The following is an 8,772-nucleotide window of genomic DNA, read 5'->3' as shown; positions in this document are numbered from 1 at the left end:
AACAAGGAAAAATGAGAAAGATAATAAGGAGGAGAAGGGAAAAAGAAAAGGATTGGGAGGGAAAACGAGGGGAATTAATAGTGAAAAGAAAACTAGAAAGAAGAGGGAGATTGATAATAAAAATAAAACTAGGAGGGAGAGATTAATAAGACTGTAGGAAAACTAATTATACATAGAGGTTGAAGAAGAGAGGAAAAAATAAGTATGGAAGGAAGAAGAGAAACGATAAAGAGGAAAACAGAGGGAAGAAAGAGGAAAAGGCAAACAAGAAAATCAGGAAAAATAAAAGGAAAGAAAAGACAAGGAGGAAGAGAAGAGGAGAAAGGTGTAAACTGTCTTCTATTTCTTTTGACTTCTTCCTCTCAATCATCTTCCTCGATTTCTGATTCGTGGGAAGAGTCTGACAGACTAGGGTAAAAAACTCACGATCAAGAGGACCGCCTTTCAGCGTGGGTATGTTGTCATAACCGATGAACTCGTTCACGCACCGATTTTCCGCCCATCACGGACAATCACCGATGACATCAGGGCCCGAACGCGCTACGCACTGGTGACCCAGAAGATGAGAATAGGTTCACGAAATCGATGGTTATCTTCGAGGAAGCATCCGCGGTGGGCCGGGCCGGGCGTCATCATCGGTGGCGAACTTATCGCCGAAGGATCTTCTGCTAACTCGGAGCAGAACTATTAGCGCTCGGACATTTCGATTTTATTCCTTCCTCCGCTAATTGACATCTTAAGGCTGCCGTCGGTTATTAATGAGACATTCGCATGCAGACGCGCAGGAATCGTGATTACCGCTTGTTCCCGCGGCTCAACGTCCGACGCGACGTCCGTCCAGCTCCAAACCCGTTTCATGACGGCCGGACCGAATCAACCCGGTCGGGAGCATGGTGTGGCTGGTAGATATTTTCGGGAAAAATAGAAAATTTAATAAACTAGGGGGCTTAGCCCCCTGGCCGCTACGTGGTCCAACCCCCGGGGCGTTGCGCTCCCTCAAATCGTCGAAATCGCCCGTTGGCGATGAATGAGCAAATAATTTTAATTGAATAACGAAACGACGTTTCAAAGAAAATTTTTTGAAATATTTCGGGTAAAATTTTTCTGACTTCAAATTTCATGAAGTACGTACTTACACCCTCAATGAAGTTTTGAACTGACAATGTTTTACGTAATTTATGATAAAGTATGTGTTGATTAACTAGCGATAATATGCTGTTGAATCTACACTTTCCTTATCTCACATATTAGGAAAAAGGGGAAATAACGTATCATCACATTCCTGAGAAAATGTCCCCAACTACTTTTTTTAAAGTTCCCGTCGCACGCAAGAACTCAATTATAAATATAAGACACAACAAAAGCAAAAAAAAATATTATTCTGTTTACACTATGACGTCACCTCACGACCCCAATGTCAATGACACAACGGTCAAGACAACGGAAGTTCAACGGCCCGATTATTTGATTCTGCGATGAATAACGAGAACAATGTATCGGAGTCGCCGTATTGGCACGCGGCAGTTTTCTCCACTTTTATGCTTGAATGCAAAAAATTCTCACCGATGTAACGTCACCCATTCAAATACTTGCGAATGCGTCACTCGCATGCAGTGATGCACCTAGCGTTCGCTCGTGACTTTTATTCGCAGTTATTTAGGCAAATATTTCAATTGGATTCACACTTTATAGTGCAGTTGGATTCCAGCATCTTTCATTCATCGTCTATAACTCCGATTCATGTAGGAGCTAGATTGCCGGATTTATGCATTAATTTAGATTGCACACCAATCCGCTATTCACGACAGGATGCAATTCTGAAGTACCAAGTTTTCAGGAAATGCAAAAGATCTCCGTCGAAACGTCGAAAAACTAACATTTTTGGCAACCTCATGTCATTCTTTGATCCGGTTTCAGCATAACTGATACCGTCTATCACCGTGAAAAATATCACCGCCAGGGCGAGGATACTCAAAGTGCCTTCAATTCTTCGTCTATGCAACGTAGACATCCGTAGAGTACGAATAGTTGTATCACTACAACTTTAATGATAGACTGTGAGATTGTAAGTGTTTTCTGTCATTTTTTGAGATGTGAAATGCGAGAGAAGAAAGCAATTTGTTTCAAATATTTTGAGTGCGAACATCTTTGTTACGGCGTTTGTGTTTCCGATGTCTCCTGTTTTCTGGTAAAAATTGAACTACAAATCCTGATGAATCATGCACGTCAATTAATCTGATCCGGTAAAATTCAAGATTCAGCTTAAATCAATGGAGAATGGGCGTTAACACTTTAAATGCGATTTGTTTGACATGGTTTTTGGGGTTTTTCGCATCTTCCAGCTCATAATCAGTTAACCCCCACGCATCGAGAAAACTAGTAACCAAGTTAAAGTTTTTGACGAGATCAAGTGACGAACAAATTCATTTAAAAATATACGTTTTTGTGACTGGTGCTAAATATCAACCATAAAATATTTTATATATGCAACTTGCTCATTTTGATGGCGAGACCATGAATATTGCAGATTATTATTTATAATTTTTCGGAAAATTCTTGACAGATTCTATCTGCAAAAATCGCGAAAAGACACTTTGTGACCTGTAACTTTTGTATCATTGAAATCCAGTTTGATGAGATTTTTCGTGAAATAGGTAGTATAATAAAACCCTTGGAGGTGATCTTATCTCGGGGATTATCAAAGATTACGTTTTGACAAAACTTGGCCTACCTGAAGTATCAGCCTAACTACATTAGATGCTGCCTCATTTCCTCTTGTGTATTATTTTTTGATGAAATAAGTAAGTAACATTCCGTTTTGAAATTGTGTAAGTAAAATATTAATAGTCTGGAGATGAAAAATCAGAAAATTTCAAAAAGTTATGTCGTTTACGTTTTTTTTTCGAAAAAGTGAAACATGAGTGGGAATTGTCACGGGAAACAATGTATTAATCGCATCTATGTTCCCGGCTGATTTTGGCGCCAACCACATCCTAGTGCCGTCGCATTTAACCACATTCCTTGCTAACTCAACTACACCTTTCACTAGTTCCACTATAGTTCTGATTGGTTCCAAAATCAGCCAATAATATGGTTGGTATTATCACATTTTTCACATCATAGGTAAAGTCACATGAAAATATATTAAGTCTCATTAATTTTCTCCAAGTATGGTCCATCTTCAACCATTATATTGATTTTGGTAAATCGAGTTCAAATGGCAGTCTTCAGCTCATTTTGAGATTTCCTGTGACAAAACGTCAAATAATTGTGAATTATTCATTTTGAGAAGAAAAATTTTCAATTCGACAACGCTGCTTAAAATTCTTTCAAACTTTTGAGACGCAGAATTTTATTACCGGTCGTAAATCTTTGGCACAGCAAATGAGCCAATTTAATACGATCTGCGCAAAAAAAAGAATAAGAAAAAAAGAGCCCGCACGCGTTTCATTCGGACGTATTTACGCTGAGAGAAACTATGTGAAAATGAAGTAAATCAAAAGGAAGTATGAAAAACACAAATCATACTTACATAGTTCCTTTTTATTTAATGCATCCGCTATAGTTCCTTTAACCATTAAAACGCCCTAATGATGCAGGAGCACTGCGAGAAATTAATTCGTTCCCGTGTGTCTTCTTGGATGATTCTCTGAGAGCTTTACTTCCAGTTGGTTTAGGTTCAACTGCTTCGAAAATTTTAAGATCCATCTCGGAAATATCGTCAACAGTTATACCTAATCGCAGCTTCCTTAGATCTCTTTTGGAATGCGGAGGAACTAAAATAGTATGAGCAGGTTCAGAAACCAAGCAGCACGATTCATTTCTTCGCATGAATATGTCACTTGGAACACGATGGACACGTTAAAAATGTAAAGTTTTTGATCGTGTATGATAATTTAAACGTTAGTTTTGTTCTTTGAGAAACCAAAGTTTCCTTCAATCAAGTTGGGCACTAAACCGAAATCAATATTTCCGATACAATATTTTCTACATTGTCCTAACATTTCTTAAAAAGTTCACTAGCAGTATTTGCATCAGGAGAGAAAGGATTTGTGTGAATCCGATCTCAATTACTTGCTGAATGCCGATACAAAGTCACTTATGGGATATTGCAGTTTGATATTCGGAAACAAATTTCAAAAATTCACAACTGTTTTAAAAACTGAGACTTTCGATATTCTTTTTGGATAATTCTTGATGATAGTTTCAGAGAGAGAAAACAGTGATCAAACAATTTTGAAAATTTTGTTAAAGCAAAGTTATAGTGAAGTTAATTTTTATTTCAACGTACATATGACATCACAAAAATAATAACTAGTGCCACTCATGAAAAATTTCCAATCCCGACAGCGATAGTCAAAAAGGGAAGAATTTGAAGCTTGCCACTCTTTGAAATATTGATATTCATAATTTCAGCCTTTGTTTTTTCCGGGTGCGGCATTTCCGCACTGTGTGGATAATGTTTTGAAATCACTAGAATTAGCAAATGTCTCGATTTATGAATTCGCCAATTCCGCTCAACACAATCATCAGTAGAACCTCGGCTCGATTGGACATTCGTCCTCTGAAGAATGAACTTCCCGCAATCAAAGTATATTTCAGAAACGACGTATCGGCTGTAAAGTTTCGTGGATAGATAGGTGCTTTTTAAATGTATCTGTGCGCTCTTTAATGAACGCGAAACAAGTGCCTCCCGTGTTAGCGCCGTGGGCATGGCAATAAATAAATACCTATTATTTTGGAATCCATCATTATACTGGAAGAGTTCTCAGCGTTTTGACAGTCGTGAGTTGACCATCCCCACTAATTTAAAACACAGAATGTGGGCTCCCAGTCTATGGGAGGAACAGCCATCGCTGATTTTAATTCAGTTATATTCCAGTAAAATCCGAATTCTTCCGCAAAATTTGATCCTGACAAGCTATGCGGAAATCGTTGTAGAGGGTGCGAGTTGTGGTACCATCCGACAACTATGTTGAGGATGGATAGACACGCGACCTCCAAATAGAGGCGTCAACGTTTGGGTCAGTGATCCATACAAATTGGTCACTACGGGTGATTTTGACTGCCATTTTTCTGGTATTTTCCCCCAATGACTCAATCGACCCGGTAAACCAAAAACTGGAAGTTCAACATTTTGCGATCAGTCGCAGCACTACTAATTATGAGAGGCCTTTGGTATTAAAATCCGTATATTCTTGTAACACATGGGTGGTGTGTATTTTTCATAATTCTGCTCGTAAAAAATTGGAAGCTCGAAAGGTCGTAGTTCTCGAGGAGTGTGCGTCGTGATGATCAGTGTGCTAGGTTCTTCCCTCGTCATTTCCAGTGAATAATTTTTATACGTTGTTTTGTGGCTTAGAAGTGCTTGCATAGTAGAATAACTTGCGTTATTTTTGCCACTGGCAAGTAAGAGAATGTCTAAGTCAATGGTTGCTATCGGTCTTACCCTGGTAAGTAGCATCTATTCTTGTCTTAGTGAGTGTTGAAAATTATGGTATCGGGTGTTTTTCATAAATAACATCAAAGTCAAATTCAGAATTTAGACCCTCCAGCCTCCACCCCCTCGCCACTTTATCAACCTTTGCGAAGGTCTAAAAAATTACGTTACGCATTGTGTGATTACCATTTTTCCTTACAATTTGGAATTTTTTCAACTTAATGGCAGCGTCAAAGGATCACCTTTTGAGACGAGGATGACACTCTTATTTGTGCCCTCTGTGTTCCGATAATTTTCGACAGAGGACTCTCATATATACAGGGTGATCCAGGGTTAAACGGCCACACTGTAGAGCCAAAACACCCCCAAACCCCCTCTTTAAATTGAGATTTCGATTTTTTTTAGATCATTTATGAATTCAAGGCATAAAAGTACAGAAGAGAACAAATGTTCATAATATTTTATTTACAACCGTTGCCAAAATTCAGGAGAAACAATTTACTTTCCGAAATTTTGGGGGCCGTAGCTCCGACTGGGGCACTTTTGGAAAAAAAATTATACAACAAAAAAGTCTTATTTTGGCCCATCAGAACACGCTCCTGCAGTCTGACCGTTTAACCCTGGAGCACCCTGCATACAAGATGTTTAATTAAAACAGTTATTGAAGATTAAATTAAATAAATCATTTTAATTCAGAGTTGGTCAATTTATTTGTGTACCAAGTGCACATAAAGTTCATCGATAGAGCACCTCCCGTAACGGAAATAAGGAAAAAACAAAGATATAGAAATAGGAACAAAGTAATTCAGGCGAAAATGGCTGTCTGACAGGACGGGATTAATAATAAGAAGAGATGGATGGAAGTTTTGTCGTTGACATTTATAATTATGGGTCATTCTTTTTCTTGGAAAATTTTATCGCAGCCAGGCACGTTGATGACCGTGTGAGGAAAAACGTACCTTAATCTACGGAGGCAAGTTTTACGGGACAGTCATTTTTGTCAAATTGTGTCCTATTAAAACCGTGATTTCAGGAGACTATTGAGAACATGTGCTTGTATCCCGCGGAATAAGTAACTAGCATGTCTATAATCCAATTTGGAGGGCGTGAAATTGCTCCGAAATTTGATCCGATATTTTTCAAATTTTTCGACATAATCCATGAGATCATTCTTAGCAGCAAACATGATTGCTGAAATTTGTGTAAGTTTTTTCTGAAAACTTTTTTGAAGTAAAAAACCTAAACCGTCATGAATACAGTCCGGTTTGAAATTTCTGTGCATTTTTTAAAGAAATGTTTGAAAAGCATGCAAACAGAGGCGCCTTAACTCAATTTGAAATATAGATCCTTTTATTTGGACCGCGTTTAGCAGCAAAGAACCAAGCCACATCAGCTATTGCCAAATTTAACTGAGCAATTTATTTTTTATAAGAGAACGTTTGGGCGGATTCATTTGAGAATTTTAAGGAATTTGCCTCGTGCTATACAGAAAATTCACTGAAATGCGCACAAAAATCCGAGCAACAGTTTCCATGTAAAAAATTAACTTGCCCGATTAAATTTGGCAGCAGCTGATGTGGCTTGGTTCCTTTCTGCTTAACGCAGTCCATTTGATGGCAGTCCGACTCCGCATAACTTTGGGATATAATCACCCTCTAATTCAAGCCATCTGAGATTATCAAGCATTTTGTACTTGTATTGGAACCTTTAAAGGATCGATGCAGAGCAGGTTCAGTTATATGGTAATCGCGTAAAATATGGTCAAAATTTATCGAGCGTGTATCATGATCCAGAATCTAACCTGCTTTCAAGTGTAAATCAACGCTTTTAAACAGTTTTGAACGTCAGATTTTAGACTTGTTAGGTTCGTGCGACTCCTCAACGTGTATTCTTCATCAAATTCTAATCTTACTTCGAAAATTTGGAAACATTGAAATCGAGATAAAGTTTTCCACTGCCAAAATTTTCCAAGAACCACAAGACATTGGACACCACTCAGGCCCGATGAGAATTTTTATCTGTTAAAAAGAATTTTGCACATATCTTGACCTAATGCTGCCTAAATATGTTTATCTTGACTGAGATGGGTCCCTTTTTCCCGGTGCAAAACCGTCCGGTCGGATATTTCTCCAGGCATCAGCAAAAACCGCCGATTACTCGTGGAATTTTATTTGAGAACGAAAGAACGTAGTCCCAGAAAAAGGCCTGTGCTGGAAAAATCTGGCGGCGTGTAAAAAGGTTCGCATGGTACAACATGATTGTCCCACAATTCACCGCGTTGTGAATTTTCTTTTAAACAGTAATATACAAAAATAGCTCATCCTACTAGATTCAACTATAAAAAACACAAGAAAATGGGGAAGGCTATAAAAACAAACACAAAGCCTGGGATGTTTCGGGATGGTTTCAACCCCTTCTTCGATCAGGAAACAAAAAATATATGAAACTATAAAAATTAAGACCCTCATTCGTGATAACATGAAAAAAACAAAAAACAAAAGGAGACAAAAACAAAAAAAAACACAGTTTTTTTGCTATTACGAATGGAGGTCCAAGGATCATGATTTTTATAATTTTATATATTTTTTGTTTCTTGATCAAGGAGGGGGTTAAAACCAACCCGGAACGTCCGAAGCTTCGTGTTGTTGTTAAAGCCGGCCCTAATTACCGATATACTGGGGTTTTTTGTTTTTCTAGTAAATTACATTATTAAATCAAATTTTTTTAAATATCGCAATGAATTAACTTTTACCTGAAATATTCTTTCTACACAGGGATAGATTGTTTTTCCAGTGCAAAAACGTCTGTCCAGGGACCAGCGGGCTGATTGGTGAAATTGATAGACAAAGCTATAGACAAAAAGGATATGGAGGGATCCTACTGGTGGAAGCGAGTGGTTGCAATGGACAAAGGAGGTAGGCAATAGACAAACCAACGGCAACCCACGAGAGACCCTTTAGTTAGTCCATCATTTTCTCCCTTAGTCTATAAGAAACACCCAAATTAACCAATAGGATCGCTCCGTACTCATTATGTCCTCTTTGTCTATAGCTTTGTCTATCAATTTCAACAATCAGCCCGCAATGAAATTACCCGATGACACTCTAAACTCTATTTCGGGACGAAAGAATGCAGTCTCAGAGAGATGGGCCGAGTGGGAAAACTCCCGTGGGTCGGTTTGGCCCGAGTTGGTGCGGGGCGCGCGTCGCGTTTTCCGCGGCGGCGGCTGAGCAGCGCGGCGCACGGTGGATCGAGTCGATTAGAGAGGTCGGACACGATCTCTTTCACTTAAAGTGCAACTTTTGTTGTTATTTTTGTCACATTTTAAATTC

Source organism: Bemisia tabaci, chromosome 3 (genome assembly GCF_918797505.1).
Source record: "Bemisia tabaci chromosome 3, PGI_BMITA_v3".
In the NCBI taxonomy this organism is placed as follows: domain Eukaryota; kingdom Metazoa; phylum Arthropoda; class Insecta; order Hemiptera; family Aleyrodidae; genus Bemisia; species Bemisia tabaci.
The sequence above is the reverse complement of the archived record's forward strand: the minus strand, read 5'-3'. Positions refer to the sequence as shown.